This window comes from Oncorhynchus masou, chromosome 28, assembly GCF_036934945.1.
Source record: "Oncorhynchus masou masou isolate Uvic2021 chromosome 28, UVic_Omas_1.1, whole genome shotgun sequence".
Taxonomy (NCBI): Eukaryota; Metazoa; Chordata; class Actinopteri; order Salmoniformes; family Salmonidae; genus Oncorhynchus; species Oncorhynchus masou.
This window is the reverse complement of record NC_088239.1, coordinates 40939858-40961478: the sequence shown is the minus strand read 5'-3', so window position 1 is coordinate 40961478 and position 21621 is coordinate 40939858. Positions and strand designations below refer to the sequence as shown.

Sequence of the window (21621 nt, the reverse complement as noted above, 5' to 3'; positions counted from 1 at the left end):
TGGGATGCTCTGGATTGATTTGTACAACAACATGCTCCAGTTCCCACCAATATCAATCAACTTCGCACAGCCATTGAAGAGGAGTGGGACAACATTCCACAGGCCACAATCAACAGCCTGATCAAATTTATGCGAAGAAGTTAACTATTCATGAAAATCGCAAATGAAATGAAAGAAATATATTCACTCACAAGCTTAGCCTTTTGTTAACAACACTGTCATCTCAGATTTTCAAAATATGCTTTTCAACCATATTTACACAAGCATTTGTGTAAGAGTATTGATAGCTAGCATAGTATTAAGCCTAGCATTCAGCAGGCAACATTTTCACAAAAACAAGAAAAGCATTCAAATAAAATAATTTACCTTTGAAGAACTTCGGATGTTTTCAATGAGGAGACTCTCAGTTAGATAGCAAATGTTCAGTTTTTCCAAAAAGATTATTTGTGTAGGAGAAATCGCTCCGTTTTGTTCATCACGTTTGGCTAAGAAAAAAAACGAAAATTCAGTCATTACAATGGCAAACTTTTTTCCAAATTAACTCCATAATATTGACAGAAACATGGCAAACGTTGTTTAGAATCAATCCTCAAGGTGTTTTTCACATATCTATTCGATGATAAATCATTCGTGGCAGTTGACTTTCTCCTCTGAAGCAAATGGTAAAATGCACGCAGCTGGAGATTACGCAATAATTTCGACGGAGGACACCAAGAGGGCACCTGGTAAATGTAGTCTTTTATGGTCAATCTTCCAATGATATGCCTACAAATACGTCACAATGCTGCAAACACCTTGGGGAAACGACAGAAAGTGTAAGGCTCATTCCTGGCGCATTCACAGCCATATAAGGAGACATTGGAACACAGCGCCCTCAAAATCTGGGCCATTTCCTGTTTGACATTTCATCTTGGTTTTGCCTGTAGCATCAGTTCTGTGGCACTCACAGATAATATCTTTGCAGTTTTGGAAACGTCAGAGTGTTTTCTTTCCAAAGCTGTCAATTACAGTGCCTTGCGAAAGTATTCGGCCCCCTTGAACTTTGCGACCTTTTGCCACATTTCAGGCTTCAAACATAAAGATATAAAACTGTATTTTTTTGTGAAGAATCAACAACAAGTGGGACACAATCATGAAGTGGAACGACATTTATTGGATATTTCAAACTTTTTTAACAAATCAAAAACTGAAAAATTGGGCGTGCCTTGCGAATACTTTCGCAAGGCACTGTATATGCATAGTCAAGCATCTTTTTTTTAATCCAAAAATGAAAAGAGCGCCCCCTATATCGAAGAAGTTAAGAACAAATTCTTATTTACAATGACAGCCTATCCTGGATGACGCTGGGCCAATTGTGCGCCACCCTATGGGACTTCCAATCACGGCCGGATGTGATACAGCCTGGTTTCAAACTAGTGCCGCTTCTTGCACTGAGATGCAGTGCCTTAGACCACTCGGGAGCCCAAGTTAAGAACACTATAACAATATGGAAGAAAATGAAACACATTCTACAAGAAGCAATATCCCTTCCTAAAAACACAACTTTATGGAACAATCCTTGGATAGCTTTTCAGAATTCGCCTGCACAGAGCCCTGACCTCAACTCCATCGAACATGTGTATGTGGACACCTGCTCATCAAACATCTCATTCCAAAATCATGGGCATTAATATGGAGTTGGTCCCCCCTTTACTGTTATAATATAGCCTCCACTCCTCTGGGAAGGCTTTTCATGTAGTTGGAACATTGCTGCGGCAACTTGCTTCCATTCAGCCACAAGCACATACATGAGGTCGGGCACTGATGTTGAGCTAATAGGTCTGGCTCACAGACGTCATTCCAATTCATTCCAAAAGTGTTCGATGGAGTTGAGGTCAGGGCTCTGTGCAGGCCATTCAAGTTCTTCCACACCGATCTCGACAAACCATTTCTGTAATGACCTCGCTTTGTGCACAGAGGGATTGTCATGCTGAAACAGGAAAGGGCCTTACACAAACTGTTTCCACAAAGTTGAAAGCACAGAATAATCCAGAATGTCATTGTATGCTGTAGCGTTAAGATGTCATTGCAACTAATGGGCGTAGCCCGAAACATGAAAAACAGCCCCAGATCATTATTCTTCCTCCACCAAGCTTTACAGTTGGCACTTTGCATTGGGGCAGGTAGCATTCTCCTGGCATCCGCCAAACCCAGATTTGTCCATTGGACTGCCAGATGGGGAAGCGTGATTCATCACTCCAGAGAATGCGTTTCCACTGCTCTAGAGTCCACTCCAGCCGACGCTATACCACTCCAGCCGACGCTTGTGATCTTTATGCGGCTGCCTGGCTATGGAAACCTATTACAAGAGATAAATAGCATTCCTCTCTTTTTGAGTCAGGTTGTTGAGTAGGCTAAATGAGCTGCATTAGCTAAGTAAGTGAAAGGTAAACTAAGAAGAAGAAAACAAATACAACAAAGTATATATAAACTCAGCAACAACAAAAAAAGTCCCTTTTTCAAGACCCTGTCTTTCACGGGTAATTCATAAAAATCTAAATAACTTCACAGATCTTCATTGTAAAGTGTTTAAACACTGTTACCCATGCTTGTTCAATGACCCAAATGGGCCTCTGTACACCTACGTAGATATTCCATTAGAAATCTGCCATTTCCAGCTACAATAGTCATTTACAAAATTAACCATATCTACACTGTATTTCTGATCATTTTTATGTTACTTTAATTGACAATAAATTAGCTTTTCTTTCAAAAACAAAGACATTTCTAAGTTACCCCAAACTTTGAATGGTATCTATGCGAGAAATAAATATTCCAAACATAGTCTGGGACAGTTGTCGGATGTAATAGATCCCAAATTAATACATCCACTAACATTAACAAAATTAGGCTGACGCAACAGATCAGAACGTTTAGCTTAAAATGTTGATAAACTATTTGGCTATTTCTTCACATTATAAACGCAGCAATGCTATAAACACAAATCTTCCATTAGCGCAAAAACACCATTTTCAAAAGTGACCACAGATGTGATTACGCATGTAATGCCTTTATTATAAAGGTTAATTTTTATGATGAAAATTATCTTCCCCAAACTTGAAACACGCGCGATGCTTATGTATGCCAGTCAGGCTCGAAACCCCTTGTAAAGCGGATCTGTAACGGCGTTCTTTTGTTGTTGAAGGAGAGTCGGACCGAAATGCAGCGTGTAAGTTACTCATGTTTATTATAAAGACAAAACGAACGAACTAAACACGAATAACTAAATAAATACAAGAAAACAACAAACAGAACGAAACCTAATACAGCCTGACTGGTGCTACCTACACAGAGACAGGAACAATCACCCACGAAATGCAAAGCGAAATCAGGCTACCTAAATACGGTTCCCAATCAGCGACAACGAGAAGCACCTGACTCCGATTGAGAACCGCCTCAGGCAGCCAACCTAATTAACACACACACACACCCCTAATCAACTACAATCCCAACTACTACAAACCCCAATATGAAACTACAATACATAATAACCCCATGTCACACCCTGGTCTGACTAACTAATAAACTAAAACACACAATACTAAGACCAAGGCGCGACAGGATCAATGTGCTTAATTTTAATAAGTTATTTGGCCACTTTAGTTGTGATACAAACCTTATCAAAACATATAGGCCATATAGGCTAGAATACATGAGGTGTGCCACTATGATTCGAAGTCGCAAAAAAAAGGCATAGTTTCATCATCAAGTGATCATATATAATTCACAAGTGATAGGCTAATATTGTCAACCATCAGACTATTATCAATTTAATCTTTACATATACTAAATAATATATGTGTGAAATTTGTTTTGATTTAGAAAGGACCGTTATCATACACCTGTTTTGAAACAGGGGCAGGGGAAAAAATACATGTCATCTACGCACTTAAATAGCGAATGGAGGACGCTTTTCCCGTGGTTAATTTTCATGCCAGCCAAGTAAACTATACTTCTGCTGTAAAGAGAAGCAGCGTGCTTAATATTAGGAAAGCTATTTTTAACAAAGGCCATCACTTAGGCAATTGCATAGCCTATAGAAATGTTGCGCAACATAAACTCATGAGTGTTTGATTAGATTTTCGATTAGATTTCCATTGATGTCGGAGTTATTAGAGGGACAATAGAGTGCTGAGAACCAGGCAGTTACAGTGCCTTGCGAAAGTATTCGGCCCCCTTGAACTTTGCGACCTTTTGCCACATTTCAGGCTTCAAACATAAAGATATAAAACTGTATTTTTTTGTGAAGAATCAACAACAAGTGGGACACAATCATGAAGTGGAACGACATTTATTGGATATTTGATAAATACAATCCACCTGTGTGTAATCAAGTCTCTGTATAAATGCACCTGCACTGTGATAGTCTCAGAGGTCCGTTAAAAGCGCAGAGAGCATCATGAAGAACAAGGAACACACCAGGCAGGTCCGAGATACTGTTGTGAAGAAGTTTAAAGCCGGATTTGGATACAAAAAGATTTCCCAAGCTTTAAACATCCCAAGGAGCACTGTGCAAGCGATAATATTGAAATGGAAGGAGTATCAGACCACTGCAAATCTACCAAGACCTGGCCGTCCCTCTAAACTTTCAGCTCATACAAGGAGAAGACTGATCAGAGATGCAGCCAAGAGGCCCATGATCACTCTGGATGAACTGCAGAGATCTACAGCTGAGGTGGGAGACTCTGTCCATAGGACAACAATCAGTCGTATATTGCACAAATCTGGCCTTTATGGAAGAGTGGCAAGAAGAAAGCCATTTCTTAAAGATATCCATAAAAAGTGTCGTTTAAAGTTTGCCACAAGCCACCTGGGAGACACACCAAACATGTGGAAGAAGGTTGTGCACATTTGTACGGAATGGGGTGAGTTTAAGTTACCTTGCTAGCACACTTTGTATGCAAGTCAATGAGAACAAGATGTAGTTTTTTTCATCTGCTCAGATGAAACCAAAATTGAACTTTTTGGCAACAATGCAAAACGTTATGTTTGGCGTAAAAGCAACACAGCCCATAACCCTGAACACACCATCCCCACTGTCAAACATGGTGGTGGCAGCATCATGGTTTGGGCCTGCTTTTCTTCAGCAGGGACAGGGAAGATGGTTAAAATTGATGGGAAGATGGATGGAGCCAAACACAGGACCATTCTGGAAGAAAACCTGATGGAGTCTGCGAAAGACCTGAGACTGGGACGGAGATTTGTCTTCCAACAAGACAATAATCCAAAACATAAAGCAAAATCTACAATGGAATGGTTCAAAAATAAACATATCCAGGTGTTAGAATGGCCAAGTCAAAGTCCACACCTGAATCCAATCGAGAATCTGTGGAAAGACCTGAAAACTGCTGTTCACAAATGCTCTCCATCCAACCTCACTGAGCTCGAGGTGTTTTGCAAGGAGGAATGGGAAAAAATTTCAGTCTCTCACATTTACATTTACATTTAAGTCATTTAGCAGACGCTCTTATCCAGAGCGACTTACAAATTGGTGAATTCACCTTCTGACATCCAGTGGAACAGCCACTTTACAATAGTGCATCTAAACTGATAGAGACATACCCCAAGCGACTTACAGCTGTAATTGCAGCAAAAGGTGGCGCTACAAAGTATTAACTTAAGGGGGCTGAATAATTTTGCACGCCCAATTTTTCAGTTTTTGATTTGTTAAAAAAGTTTGAAATATCCAATAAATGTCGTTCCACTTCATGATTGTGTCCCACTTGTTGTTGATTCTTCACAAAAAAATACAGTTTTATATCTTTATGTTTGAAGCCTGAAATGTGGCAAAAGGTTGCAAAGTTAAAGGGGGCCGAATACTTTCGCAAGGCACTGTACATTGAGAAACTCAGTGTTGGCCTCCCTGGTCTAATGGTCAAGACATTGGCTTCTCCCCTGGGAGACCTGGGTTCTACCCTGGCTGGTTTCAAAAACATGTGAAATTTAGAATATCACGTGAAATGTTTGGAAACCTCATGTGAAAAATCTATGTAAACCTTCACATGTGTCTGACTCATTTGAATTTCATACATGTCAGAAAACCACGTCTGACTTGAGATTTTTTTTAAACGTGATTTGTCCATAAACGTTTGTTTCTACGATTTTTTTCTTACGCGTTTTTATGTGATTTTTTTCATATTTCATTTTTTGTTCTTAGGGAAGTAGCCACTCCTCGCTCTCCTCGCCTGGCTATTTTAACAGCTCTCCACAGCTAACCCACAATTATATTCACTGACCAGTCCAGCCCTCTCCTCAACCATAATCATTATGTAGGATATTGATAGTCAACACTGATGATTATGTACTGAATATATATTATATTGTCCCCACATGTAGCCACTCAATCTGGAAAACAGTAAGCAAGTAGTCATGGGTAACTACTGTACAAGTCTGTTTTGATAATGACCGAGGTCGAGATGAAGTCCGGGCTCACTGACCTACAACTGCCCTGGTGTAGATTACTGGTTTATTCTTTATTTTTAAGCTTAATTTACTTAACTGCGTTCCACAATACCCACAATAACCCCTTCATGCTCAGAATGAAAATGATTCTGTGGATCCATCTTGGAATGTCTGTATATGTTCAATATCATGTCTGAGGACACTAACTGCACAATACATTAAAGAAAAAGTTACAACCCCTTTTTACATGGTGTCTTTGAATTCTGTTAACACCCTCTTTTAATCAGAATTATGAAAAAAGTTGTGGCTGTCAGACACTTTCCTCTTTTCTGAAAAGTGTGTCTTGTTGATTTGTGCAGCTCTGAGAAGATTTGATGAGATAGAGATGCTCTGAAAAAGCTCACCTCTCCTGCTGGGCCTGTTTCTTAACCACAACAACAAGGTGATGGTACAGTGAGACCTGATAACAAACACTATAACCTTTAGAGATCTCTATATTAACCCAGACTCACATCCTGTCTCCCCAATCACATAAGATCATTCTCTTTACTGAGAACCAAGAAAATACCTCATTAGAGTTGAAAGAGTGGATGGGTATTATTATAACAATGTGGGGAATACTAAATAAAGTAAGAAAATAAATGTTTCATGATCATCAAAGTGTTGAAGTCACATACAGTTTAAAAGAAGCAGTTGACCTCATTCATAAGATACAGACAGCATACTCCCCTTGTCTGAAGATGGGAGTTATCTTGGTCTGTCAATCATAAGATTATGGGAGGGGCATGCTCCTTGGTCCCCATTGCCTGTGGTTCAGTAATAGGGCATACATATGAAAATACCACGTTTGTCACATTGTATATCTAAATACTGTACATTAACTCATGTCCATAAATTCAAATAACTCCAGCCTGGTATATATGTATTCTCTCAACCCTATGCAATGACAGGGTTAAGTTGATACAAGTGCTCCCCTCCCTCCCTCCCATCCTTATCCTGCCTCTGTCTCTCCCTCCCTCCTGCAGCTGCCCACCTAACCCCTCCTCCGGCTACAGGGTGGGTAGGATGTATGTTGAGAGAGGAGCTCTGTGAAAGTGTGTAGGAGAGGCTAAGAAAAACATTCCGGCCTGGCAGGAATATCATTAGAGAGGAGGAGTGGAGGAATGGAGGGAGGGGGAGAACCAGGAAGAGAGAGAGAGAGTGCCAGGGCTGGTGGATGGATGGGTGGGGAGTAAGGCAGGTGAGGGTGTGGATGTGGATGCAGGGGGGTGAGGTAATAACTTGGGGAGAGAGTGTGTGTGGTGAGATCACATTCCTCTCCCTGTCTCGTCATGCCATTGATTTTGGGCCTGGCTGGGAGAGGGAGGGAGGGAGAGAGAGAGAGCTGCCGGTGTGAACCAGTCTGACCACGCCAGGGGTGTAGCCTTGGCATTGCCTCAATGAGAACTGTTTCGTCTCTATCCTACCCCTCCCTCTCTCCTCACTTTCTCTATACCCCCCTTCTCGCTACTCCCCTCCCCTTTTGCGCTCTCTCTCTCTCTCTCTCTCTCACAAACTCTTGCTCCACCTCTCATTTTTTACAAGTGTTATATTGGTTTCCTAGCCAGACTTTGCTCATGGTGGTGGATAAGGGCCTGTTTTGCATGTTCTATGGAGACTATGGTGCATGGGACAATGTCTATGGCACATACCAGTACATATTGTTGTGAATTGTACTGCTTTCACCCCTACTCCAATAGCAACAAAAATATTGTCAACTTCAGATAGACAACTCCATACATTTCTGAATAAAACAAAGCCTACTTAGCCCACATTCTAAAAACACATCCAGAAGAGTCTGGCTTTTTACAAGTGTACATTGTGTGATCTCCAGAATACTAAGTCTATAGCAACCATATGGAATAGTGAACCTGAACTGTATGTACACACCCATACTGTACTCCTCTCTTCCTTGACATAACACTTGTCATACTGTAACTATTAACCACATTTGTGTGAATTAAAGTTTCCCCAGTGGTGATAGGTTGTCTGACTATGATAAGAACTTAGACACAGCGCTTCACAGGTCATTCTTTTATTTTACCTTCATTTAACTAGGCAAGTCAGTTAAGAACAAATTCTTCTTTTCAATGACGGCCTAGGAACAGTGGGTTAACTGCCTATTCAGGGGCAGAACAACAGATTTATACCTTGTCAGCTCGGGGGTTTAAACTTGCAACCTTCCGGTTACTAGTCCAATGCTCTAACCACTAGGCTACCCTGCCGCCCTTAAGTGGCAGGTTGATTAAATACACTATGCTGTCAGTCTCAGGTGAGTGCAGGAGTCAGATGATGCCAGGTGAGGCCAGGGTCACGGTGGGAGAGGACCGTTGGCAGATATGGGAGAGAAGCAGGGAGCAGGGTGTTTGCCTTGGGTGTGTCTCTCAACTAGACAACATCCTTACCCTCACCCACCCTTATTTTATACCCTACCATCACCATACCGCTCACCCACCTACCTACCCTTACCTTATACACTTTTTGTTTTTGTTTTTTGTTTTTTTTTCACCTTTATTTAACCAGGTAGGCTAGTTGAGAACAAGTTCTCATTTACAACTGCGACCTGGCCAAGATAAAGCATAGCAGTGTGAACAGACAACACAGAGTTACACATGGAGTAAACAATTAACAAGTCAATAACACAGTAGAAAAAAGGGGGAGTCTATATACAATGTGTGCAAAAGGCATGAGGAGGTAGGCGAATAATTACAATATTGCAGATTAACACTGGAGTGATAAATGATCATGTACAGGTAGAGATATTGGTGTGCAAAAGAGCAGAAAAGTAAATAAATAAGTGAAGGAGGCTTTGTTACGGAATAGAAAGCCGACTCTTGATTTGATTTTCGATTGGAGATGTTTGATATGGGTCTGGAAGGAGAGTTTGCAGTCTAGCCAGACACCTAGGTACTTATAGGTGTCCACATATTCAAGGTCGGAACCATCCAGTGTGGTGATGCTAGTCGGGCATGCGGGTGCAGGCAGCGATCGGTTGAAAAGCATGCATTTGGTTTTACTAGCGTTTAAGAGCAGTTGGAGGCCATGGAAGGAGTGTTGTATGGCATTGAAGCTCGTTTGGAGGTTAGATAGCACAGTGTCCAATGACGGGCCGAAAGTATATAGAATGGTGTCGTCTGCGTAGAGGTGGATCAGGGAATCGCCCGCAGCAAGAGCAACATCATTGATATATACAGAGAAAAGAGTCGGCCCGAGAATTGAACCCTGTGGCACCCCCATAGAGACTGCCAGAGGGCCAGACAGCATGCCCTCCGATTTGACACACACCCTTCCCCTATGCACTCCCTACCCCTCAAAGACTAGGCATTTTAATAGTCCATTCTCTGTGCAGTTGCTGTCTTTTGTTTGTGATCAGTAATTGAAAAGCCAACAGAAATTAGACAGGAGTTTGAGACCTTGCTTCTGGGTTTTATGTTAATCAGTGTAGTGGAGTAGGACCACTGGTAATTGCATTGTTCTAAATGACTGTGATGAGAGGGACTCATTACATTTTCAATTATGTTTCACACTTAAATTACTGAATTTTGGAAATGTATTCGTAGAAGTTACAACAAGCAACAATTTGCATAATAAACAGATGCAGAGCAAACCTGTGCCCAGATTCACAAAACCTTGACCTCTTCCTTAACTGCCATTTTTTCCTTAACTATAGACTTTAGAAGAAAGTTCACCAAAGTTGCGATTCCTCAAACAGGTTATTGGAAATGTTCTTGTGCTATTTTTTATGTTTTTGCTTAAGCAAACATTTAAGAAGAAATTAGATTCTTGAAAATAAAGTTATTGAAAATGTTCATAATTCCAAGATAGCTAAACCCTTGTCTTTAACTTCATCTGAAAGTTTCAGTACTGATTATTTTAAATTCAAGAACATGTTTTATAACAGTCATCTCAGTAAGAAATAGCATGAATGCCATTAATTGCTAGACTGTGAGACATAAGCTAGGTTTCCTTATATTTTGGCAAAATATTTTCACGTGAATATTAAAAACTCTGCATAAAGATAATATGCAAATATTTCCCCCAGTGGTGGGTATCCACCAAACGGACATGACGTATTGCACACAAAATGTACTTTTCCGCTTACGTTTTCATGTACCGAAAAAAATCTAAAGTTCAATTTGTTTCCATCACATTTTCAACTCTACCGACTCTGTGTTAAATAGTAAATGTGCCTTCTCTGGTCTTGGCACATGTGCTCTAGCCAACAGATTGTAGATACAGTGCGGGTAGACTAGTCTATTATGGATAAGAGCAAGATTATTTCTGTTTGTCATACAGAAGTTAAGCACCAACCATCAGGTCACCAGAATAAGGCCCTTGATATTTATTGGAAGGAGCATCAAGCTCATCATCCTGCATTTTCACCACCCTGTGCAGTTCATCATAATTTATTTTATCTGTAGTAAACTGCATGGTTTTCTGAGTCGTAGTGGGAGGACCACTCACCATATAATCGCATGTCTCCAAGTTTACTTTGATATGATGGTTATTAAATCGATATTTGCGCATAAGGCGTTTCCACCCACCATTTCTCGCATAATACATTTTACATACACAAAAAGATCCCACCATGTCCAACAAACAAATGATCTGTTGGCATTATAAAATTGTACCAAAACTTCCTGTTTCCATCACAGCTGATTTTCTCGCATAAAAACTGTGGATGGAAACGTGGTTACAGGTGTAATTTCACAAATTAATCAAAAGACACATTTCTGGGCAAATTTACAAAATGAAAAAAATGAAGCAAAGATTTCTCACGTACCATTGTATTATTTATTCACTTGTATACTGTGTAAAATTAAATGCAATTTTGGGAGATCTTGAAACACATCACTTCCTTCCATAAAGTCTAAGGCCGTCCTCAGTTGACCCAAGGAATAACTACCAAAATAAAGATAATGGTGTGTCTTAATGCGTCTTAAAGTCTCAGTGCAGTCAAAAACGTGATTTCCTTGTGTTTTATAAACAGTGTACAGTATTTCCATACAATAAGGTTGGACTAATACTGTGAAAATGTGAGAATACTGATAATGCCCTTTTTCTCCCCAATTTTGTAATATCCAATTGCAATCTTGCCTCATCGCTGGAACACGGGAGCGGCAACAGTCGAGTTATGCGTCCTCTCAAACATGACCCGCCAAGCCGTGCTTCTTGACACCTGCCGGCTTAACCCGGAAGCCAGCTGTACCAATGTGTCAGAGGAAACACTGTTCAACTCACGATGGAAGTCATCCTGCCGGCACCCGGCCCGCCACAAGGAGTCTCTAGAGCGGATTGAGCCAAGTAAAGCCCCCCTGGTCAAAACCTCTCCTAACCCGGATGATTCTGGGCCAATTGTGCACCGCCCAATGTGACTCCCGGTCAAGGCCAAACCACTCCGCCAATAAGTTCGTTTTCAGTTTTCTCCTCCTCACTAAGGCCAGGCTCAGACACATTCTTGCTTGAGAAATTTCTCTTTGCTAAGAAGCTTGTATCTTTTTTACAATTTTAAATAAAAACAATCACAGTAAGGTCTTAATTGATACTCAGAAATGATTTGATATTGAGATAAAAACAGCTGCATTGGACCTTTTAACAGGGCGTTGGTCACCACGAATTGCCAGAACAGCTTCAATACACCTTGCATCGATTCTACGATTCTAAGTGTCTGGAACTCTATTGAGGGAAGCGACACCAGACTTCCACGAGAAATTCAATAATTTTGTGTTTTGTTGATGGTGGTGGAAAACGATGTTTCAGGCGCTGCTCCAGAATCTCCCATGAGTGGCCTGCCGAGTGGTGCAGCAGTCTAAGGCACTGCATCGCAGTGCTCGAGGCGGTACTACAGATCCGGGTTCGATCCCGTGCTGTGTCGCCATGAGGCGGCGTACAATTGGCCCAGCGTCGTCCTGGTTAGGGGAGGGTTTGGCGGGCAAGGATATCCTCGTCCAATCACACTCAGGGGTCCGGGTGCATGCACTTCGATCACCAGCTGTACTGTGTTTCCTCCGACACATTGGTGTGTCTGGCTTCCAGCAGTGTGTCAAGAAGCAGTGAGGCTTGGCGGGGTTGTGTTTCGGGGGACCTTTACCTATCCTGAGTCCGTACAGGAGTTGTAGCGATAAGACATGACTGTAACTACCAATTGGATATCAGAAAAAGAGGTAAAAATATCTAAAAATAATATTACTCCATGAGTGATTAATTCGGTTGAGATCTGCTGACTGAAACATACACACACACACACCCTTTAAACCCCCTATACACTTTTGAGACCCTTAATTAACTCAGGAACTACAACTGTGTGTAATCACCTGCTTTCAATATACTTTATATCCCTCATTTACTCAAGTGTTTCCTTTATTTTGGCAGTTACCTGTATGTATACAATAGGTCTATAGTTGGCATTGACATCACTGATCACACATTATTATATTCTCATTATGTTTCTATAGAGCCTTCACAATGACGTGTGTGTTCTTACGTGCTACCAGGCAGGTACCAACCCACACCCAACACACACACACACATTCTCAGATAGCCCACCACACCACAGCACACACCTTGACCAAACACACTGAGGTAGATAGCCCATCTCATTCTCTTGTTCTTTACTTTTGTAATTGTATAGCTTATTACCTGGTGACAAAGGTATTGTCTTGAGGCCTTGCCATCTCTGTTAAGAGGTTAATGCCCCAGCCCAGCATCAATTCCAACAGCCAAACCCAAGCTCAGTCCCAGTTCTAGACCCAGTCCAAGATGAAACTGTAAAAGCCCAGGTCACAGTCCCAGTTCCATAGCTCAAATCAAAAACCAGTTATAGCCCCAGCCCCAGCCCAAGCCCCATGCAGGTAATGTGTGAGCCCTAGCCAAGGAGCTGGTTAGTTACCAAGTTTTGCCTGTGAGTGTGTCACTCCCCTCAGCACAGCACAGGTGGACATGTGGTGTATGCTGCCAAATACATTTGGTTTAGAGGGAGGGAGGGGTGTTGGTTGTTGGGTGGGTGTGCACTTTTGTTTTGTCTTTTATGTAACAGTTTGGTGGTAAGGTTAATTTTCCTCTCCCTGCCGAAGCTGACACACCTTCAGTGCAAATTTGAGCTCTTCTGTCGTCTCTTACTCACTCTCTCTCTCACTTTTGCATGCCTGCCACAGAGGACAGGACTCTGCTTCCTGACAGACAGGGACCGAGAGTAGAGTGAGAAGAAGAAACTGAAATACATAACACCTGTCTTTGTTAAAAGGTCAGTAACTCTATTTCTGTTTTTTTCATTCTCATTTCAGTCTTGTGTTTTCTTTAATTAGTTCTCACAGACTCATTAGTAAAGATTTCTAGTGGAGAGATTGTAGGGCTATTCAATATTCATATTTCATGCATGGTATACCCCCAGGGTTAGTTACATACTGTACATTATAGAGTCTGCACTGCATACAGACTCATCTACTATGTGCTTTGCCTCAGTATCAAGTCACTAATCCTTTCCTACACACTGACAGAGTGAGTGCATTTCAATCAGTTCAACATGCTTTCAAATGTTTCCAAAGTGTGACTTTCTAGTAAAAGGAGAGGCTGGGAGAGACTTGGACAACTTTGCTAAAAAAGTCTCACTGTATTTAGGAAGCCATTCAAATGATGAGGACTTTTTGAATAGATTGCAATGCACTAAATCTGGCACTGTGTGTGTTATTTATGTAAAGACTTAATAATTACACAATTAAATCATGCACATGAATGTCTTTTTGTGTAACATAATAACCTGGCATGACATTTTCTTATTGTCGTTACACTTCCCCAAGAGCATCAGCAATGTAATACTTGAATGGTTTTAAGAATATGTAACACACTGCGTTAAGACAATGACAGGATACCAATTTGGAATTATTTATTCAAAACGTTATTTCAGGAAAACATTCTATACAGTTGGAGTTTTGTGTCCATGACATAAAATGAACAGATTTTATATAAAAGAAAACTCTCATTGCCAAGAAACAGATAGAATCCAACCTGCTCACAATTGTCAAGGCCAGAGATATATATGGTTATATAAGGTGTGAATCAAAAGTGGACCATCACACTCTCCCAAAAGCAGTGAGTGGGTGGGTGGGTGCTTGCGTGCAGTCTTTTGTTATGGCATACTGGATACTTTTACACTGGCTTGTTCACAAACATTTTGGGAATAACCTCCCTCCCTCTATTTGCACAGCTATAGTGTGGTGTGTGGGAATACAACAGGCAGTACAACACAATGCCCAGGCATTCAGTATCTAGACTCTAGAGTGAGTGTGGTGCCAACATCACACATGGTAATGACACTGCCTCTTTCTCTCATACTCCCCTGGTGCTGTGACTCAAAATCACAATATTTTTACTATCATGTCAAGTCTCTTCATGTTCAGTCGGTTAGTGTTACTGCAGGACTCGACATTAATCCTTGTCCTCTTGCCCGGGGCAAGTAAAAAACTATCACGCAGAAAATCACAATGTCACACAATTAGGCCTCTCCGATCAGAATTGGATCAGAATTGGATTAAAGTGTCCTCCGGATGCAATGTTTTTGTCACTATCCTCCCAATCTCTGCACAGCACATCAGAGTATAATTATTGTAGGCCTGCATTGACAGGCACAAGCGATCTTTCAATCATGCAGTCGCAAGATGCGTTATTGGATCAAAGCGAGCCGCATTTGCACATTTGTTGATTTCTAGGACGTTGTTTGCCCAGTTATATAAAATGTTTGGTCAGCAATGAAAATCATGGAAAAGTAATGTACTCATGTATAACCGCAAATGGCCAACACTCAGTTGATACAGGTGCACAGTTGATGAAACCAATGCTGCACACTCCAGTTGTAAAACCGTCTTTCAAGCACTCAAAATTGGCTAGGACACTCATCTATTCAATAGTTACAAAGTTAAAAAATATTCTTAAAGTAGCCTAATTTACAAGTAACACTTATGCTGTCATAACCTTACAAATAGATACACATATTAGTTAGCTACTTCATCCACCTTAGCCATTTGTTCCCTGGTTTATTGAATTGGGGGAATTATTTCATAAAGACAATAAAAAGTATATGGTTGTAATTATAATGTTGCAGAGCAACCAACACTCATCCAGGAGATTCCAGGAGAGCTACTGGGTGTGCAGGCTTTTGCTCCAGACCTGCTCGAACACACCACATTGTAAAACAAATCAGCTGCACAACAGGACCTTGAAAAGCTGACTCGGCTGTGTTCGAGCAGAGTTGTATAACAAGCCTGCACACCCAGTAGCTCTCCAGATTAAGGTTTGACAGAGCACAGTTTTTTTACAGTAGCCTATCAGTGCAGTATTTTACTTTATAGGGGGTTAAGTGCCTTTACTCGAGGTCAGAATGTCAGGAGATACAGTACATGGGATCAGAGACCAGCAGCCTTCCATAGTCAATACCAGTGATAATAATGAAGGTTATTTTGTGAAGTTGTCCTTGCATCTTACAACACAATTTTCAGTCACCTTTTTTATCCTTTTTATTAATTTTTGGACAAGTGACTTTAGCTTTCGGACAAGTAAACAATCTGTCCTACTTGTCTAAAGGACAAGTGGCTGAAACAGTTTGTGTCAAGCCCTGTTACTGTAAATGGCACATACAGTGGGGCAAAAAAGTATTAAGTCAGCCACCAATTGTGCAAGTTCTCCCACTTAAAAAGATGAGAGAGGCCTGTAATTTTCATCATAGGTACACTTCAACTACGACAGATAAAGTGAGGGGAAAAAATCCAGAAAATGACATTGTAGGATTTTTAATGAATTTATTTGCAAATTATGGTGGAAAATAAGTATTTGGTCACCTACAAACAAGCAAGATTTCTGGCTCTCACAGACCTGTAACTTCTTCTTTAAGAGGCTCCTCTGTTCTCCACTCGTTACCTGTATTAATGGCACCTGTTTGAACTTGTTATCAGTATAAAAGACACCTGTCCACAACCTCAAACAGTCACACTCCAAACTCCACTATGGCCAAGACCAAAGAGCAGTCAAAGGACACCAGAAACAAAATTGTAGACCTTCACCAGGTTGGGAAGACTGAATCTGCAATAGGTAAGCAGCTTGGTTTGAAGAAATCAACTGTGGGAGCAATTATTAGGAAATGGAAGACATACAAGACCACTGATAATCTCCCTCGATCTGGGGCTCCACGTAAGATCTCACCCCGTGGGGTCAAAATAATCACAAGAACGGTGAGAAAATCCCAGAACCACATGGGGGGACCTAGTGAATGACCTGCAGAGAGCTGGGACCAAAATAACAAAGCCTACCATCAGTAACACACTACACCGCCAGGGACTCAAATCCTGCAGTGCCAAGCGTGTCCCCCTGCTTAAGCCAGTACATGTCCAGGCCGTCTGAAGTTTGCTAGAGAGCATTTGGATGATCCAGAAGAAGATTGGGAGAATGTCATATGGTCAGATGAAACCAAAATATAACTTTTTGGTAAAAACAACTTGTCGTGTTTGGAGGACAAAGAATGCTGAGTTGCATCCAAAGAACACCATACCTACTGTCAAGCATGGGGGTGGAAGCATCATGCTTTGGGGCTGTTTTTCTGCAAAGGGACCAGGATGACTGATCCCTGCAAAGGAAAGAATGAATGGGGCCATGTATCGTGAGATTTTGAGTGAAAACCTCCTTCCATTAGCAAGGGCATTGAAGATGAAACGTGGCTGGGTCTTTCAGCATGACAATGATCCCAAACACACTGCCCGGGCAACGAAGGAGTGGCTTCGTAAGAAGCATTTCAAGGTCCTTGAGTGGCCTAGCCAGTCTCCAGATCTCAACCCCATAGAAAATTTTGGGGCCTCCCGGGTGGCGCAGTGGTTAAGGGCACTGTACTGCAGCACCAGCTGTGCCATCAGAGACTCTGGGTTCGCGCCCAGGCTCTGTCGTAACCAGTCGCGACCGGGAGGTCCATGGGGCGATGCACAATTGGCCTAGCGTCGTCCGGGTTAGGGAGGGCTTGGCCGATAGGGATGTCCTTGTCTCATCACGCACCAGTGACTCCTGTGGCGGGCCGGTGGCAGTGTGCGCTAACCAAGGTTGCCAGGTGCACGGTGTTTCCTCCGACACATTGGTGCGGCTGGCTTCCGGGTCGGATGCACGCTGTGTTAAAAAGCAGTGCGGCTTGGTTGGGTTGTGGATCGGAGGACGCATGACTCTCAACCTTCATGACTTTCAACCCGTATGGGAGTTGCAGCAATGAGACAAGATAGTAGCTACTAAAACAATTGGATACCACAAAAATTGGGGAGAAAAAGGGGTCACATTTAAAAAAAACATCTATAGAAAATCTTTGGAGGGAGTTGAAAGTCCATGTTGCCCAGCAAAAGCCCCAAAACATCACTGCTCTAGAGGAGATCTGCATGAAGGAATGGGCCAAAATACCAGCAACAGTGTGTGAAGACTTACAGAAAATGTTTGACCTCTGTCATTGCCAATAAAGGTTATATAACAAAGTATTGAGATAAACTTTTGTTATTGACCAAATACTTATTTTCCACCATAATTTGCAAATAAATTCATTAAAAATCCTACAATGTGATTTTCTGGATTTTTTTTCTCATTTTGTCTGTCATAGTTGAAGTGTACCTATGATGAAAATGACAGGCCTCTCTCATCTTTTTTAAGTGGGAGAACTTGCACAATTGGTGGTTGACTAAATACTTTTTTGCCCCAATGTAATAGTTGCATGGTAGAATAAGAGTAATGCAGTATGGGAAGAGAGATGGGCTCCCGTAGGCCTACCACTGTCCCATCTCTGCACTGTGTGAGTACCATCCTTCTCCTCCACCATAGCGTGGACACAGGTTGTGTGTGTGTGTGTGTGTAGAGCAGCAGAATAGAGGGTGGGAGGAGGCTTGTAAGAGGGTATCGTGGGTGGGAGGCCTGATCCGTGCCAAAAAAGCAAGTTTGGGGGATTTGTGTACTTTGTGATACTCACAAACAAATGCCTTTCTTAAACCTTCAGGTATGCACTCACACACCCAGAGGTCTCTCCTTCTTTCTTTCTTTCTTTCTTTCTTTCTTTCTTTCTTTCTTTCTTTCTTTCTTTCTTTCTTTCTTTCTTTCTCTTTCTTTCCCTTCCCCCTCTCTTCCTTCTTTCTATTTTCTCTCTCTCTCTCTCTCTCTCTCTCCTTCTTTCTATTTTCTCTCTCTCCTTCTTTCTATTTTTTCTCTTTCTTCTCTCTCTCTCTCTCTCTCTCTCTCTCTCTCTCTCTCTCCTTCTTTCTATTTTCTCTCTCTCTCTCTCTCTTTCTCCCCTTCTTTCTATTTTCTCTCTCTCTCTCTCCTTCTTTCTTTTTTTTTTCTCTCTCTCTCTCTCTCTCTCTCTCTCTCTCTCTCTCTCTCTCTCTCCTTCTTTCTATTTTCTCTCTCTCTCCTTCTTTCTATTTTCTCTCTCTCTCTCTCGCTCCTTTCTATTTTCTCTCTCTCTCTCTCCTTCTTTCTATTTTCTCGCTCTCTCCTTCTTTCTATTTCCTCTCTCTCTCCTTCTTTCTATTTTCTCTCTCTCTCCTTCTTTCTATTTCCTCTCTCTCTCTCCTTCTTTCTATTTTCTCTCTCTCTCCTTCTTTCTATTTTCTCTCTCGCTCTCCTTCTTTCTTTCTTTCTTTCTCTTTCTTTCCCTTCCCCCTCTCTTTCCTTCTTTCTATTTTCTCTCTCTCTCTCTCTCTCTCTCTCTCTCTCTCTCCTTCTTTCTATTTTCTCTCTCTCCTTCTTTCTATTTTTTCTCTCTTTCTCTCTCTCTCTCTCTCCTTCTTTCTATTTTCTCCCTCTCTCTCTCCTTCTTTCTTTTTTTTCTCTCTCTCTCTCCTTCTTTCTATTTTCTCTCTCTCTCCTTCTTTCTATTTTTTCTCTCTCTCTCTCTCGCTCCTTTCTATTTTCTCTCTCTCTCTCTCTCCTTCTTTCTATTTTCTCTCTCTCCTTCTTTCTATTTTCTCTCTCTCCTTCTTTCTATTTTCTCTCTCTCTCCTTCTTTCTATTTTCTCTCCTTCTTTCTATTTTCTCTCTCTCCTTCTTTCTATTTTCTCTCTGTCTCTCCTTCTTTCTATTTTCTCTCTCTCTCTCTCCTTCTTTCTATTTTCTCTCTCTCTCTCCTTCTTTCTATTTTCTCTCTCTCTCTCCTTCTTTCTATTTTCTCTCTCTCTCTCCTTCTTTCTATTTTTTTTCTCTCTCTCTATTTTCTATTTTCTCTCTCTCTCTCTATTTTCTCTCTATTTTTCTCTCTCTCTCTCTATTTCTCTCTATTTTTCTCTCTCTCTCTCCTTCTTTCTATTTCTCTCTCTCTCTCTCTCTCTCTCTCTCTCTCTCTCTACTGCAGTAGAATTTCAAACTCCAAATATATATGACATGAATATCTAAAGATCTTCTTTCCTTTATTGTCTTGATAGTGATACTGTAGTGATAGTGATACTGTACGTCCTTGAGAGTTAGTTATGTAGGTGTTTCCTGTGAGGCCAACCGAGCTCATCAAAAATAGTCCTTGTAACCACTGGCAACCCCTTGAGCAGAGCTCACTTTCCACCTCTCCTAGCTTTCCTCCCTCCACTAAATTACACAAATACCTTCACAGGCACGACTCAGACGATCAAGCCAAATTAACTCAAAGTGAATTAACAAGACAACAACAGATGTAGAATGTTAAGATTAGAGACATTTATTTATTTATCTTTTTGTCCAGGGACAGAACAGAAACAGAAAATTAGACCACATTAATTTCGTAATGTCTTTCAAAGATCTGGGTTGAAGAAGTGGGTCCACCCACCTGTGTGATGCGGGTAGGGGATGGCAGTTTAAAGAATACATGAGTGTGTGGGTTAGCATTACTCTGTAGCGTGCTGTACTTCGGATGGCTGCATTGATCCACCCACCCAACCCAGACACACAGCAGCTTGTGTGGTTCATGAAATCACATTACTGTACATTCCCATGCTCAGAGAGGACATGGTCTGAAGATAGATACAATAATGTACAAGACGATCCAGAACAGTACAGTAACTGATAGACCAAAAGCAACTGAAGGCACACTGTATGTGTGAATGCTTGTTTTAGAGTGTGTGGGGGGGGGGGGCTATGTGCGTGTGTGTGTTCATGCTTGTACATGCATGGATGTCTGTGTGTATGTGTGTGTGTAAATCTGTGCATCTGTGTATTCATATTCTTTTGTCTGTCTGTCTATGACTTTCTTTCTGTATGTGTGTACCTGTCTCTGTGTGTATGTTCCATAGTTGTGTGTGTGCCTTGGTGTGACAGCCTCCCTTGCCCTGCAGCCTGACTGCTTTTAATTAGGAGGTGCCAGAGAGCCCCAGGGCAGACAGAGGTTCTCCCTACTCTCCTGTCCCTCCTCTCCGCTCCTCTCCCTCTCCTCTCCTCTCCTCTCCTCTCGTCACCTCTCCTCTCCTCTCCCTCCATGCCTCAGCATTGCCTCCCCCACGTTATCACTAACAGCGCCGGGAGATGTCCTCACACACATACACACACGCATACACGCACCCAAGCTCACAGACACACACAGTGTAAACACACACACACTTGTACATAAACGCTTTTATGCAACTGCGACCACCTGTGAAATAATCCAGCCAAGGTAGTGCCACCTCTTTCTGGCTGGCTATGCTTTATCATGGTTGTGAATAGATGCTGTCTTACAGAATGTCTCTCAAGAGCATGTACAGTCTGTATGTACGCGCCAGTGCCTCCCCTCTGGCAGAAGCCTCCCATCCAGATTAGGATGTTCAGAAACAGACAAAACAAGAGTAATTCAGAGCAGAAATAGATACATTATGTCAGCAGAAAAAGCTCTGAACCTCAACTCACCCTGAATGGTGGGCTGCTCGGGGGTGAGCTGTATATTGACCTTGTTGAAGTGTGTGTGTGTGTGTGTGTGTGTGTGTGTGTGTGTGTGTGTGTGTGTGTGTGTGTGTGTGTGTGTGTGTGTGTGTGTGTGTGTGTGTGTGTGTGTGTGTGTGTGTGTGTGTGTGTGTGTGTGTGTGTGTGTGTGTGTGTGTGTGTGTCTGTGTGTGTGTGTGTCTGTGTGCAAGTTTGTCTGTGTGCTGTCCTTGGAGATGTTTTTTAAGGAGGTCTGCCTGGCTGGTGGAAGATGAGAGT

At 41.8% G+C, this 21621-nt stretch overlaps 1 protein-coding gene across 1 annotated transcript in view; it reads left to right on the top strand.

Annotated features, from left to right (window-relative positions):
- Nucleotides 1-13554: 13554 nt before the first annotated feature.
- The window catches only part of LOC135517582 (zinc finger and BTB domain-containing protein 7C-like), a 32570-nt gene continuing 24503 nt past the window's right edge, over nt 13555-21621 (top strand). The window contains exon 1 of the mRNA XM_064942017.1: nt 13555-13723. The gene's annotated coding sequence lies outside the window, so the exon portion shown is untranslated. The remainder of the gene's footprint in view (nt 13724-21621) is intronic.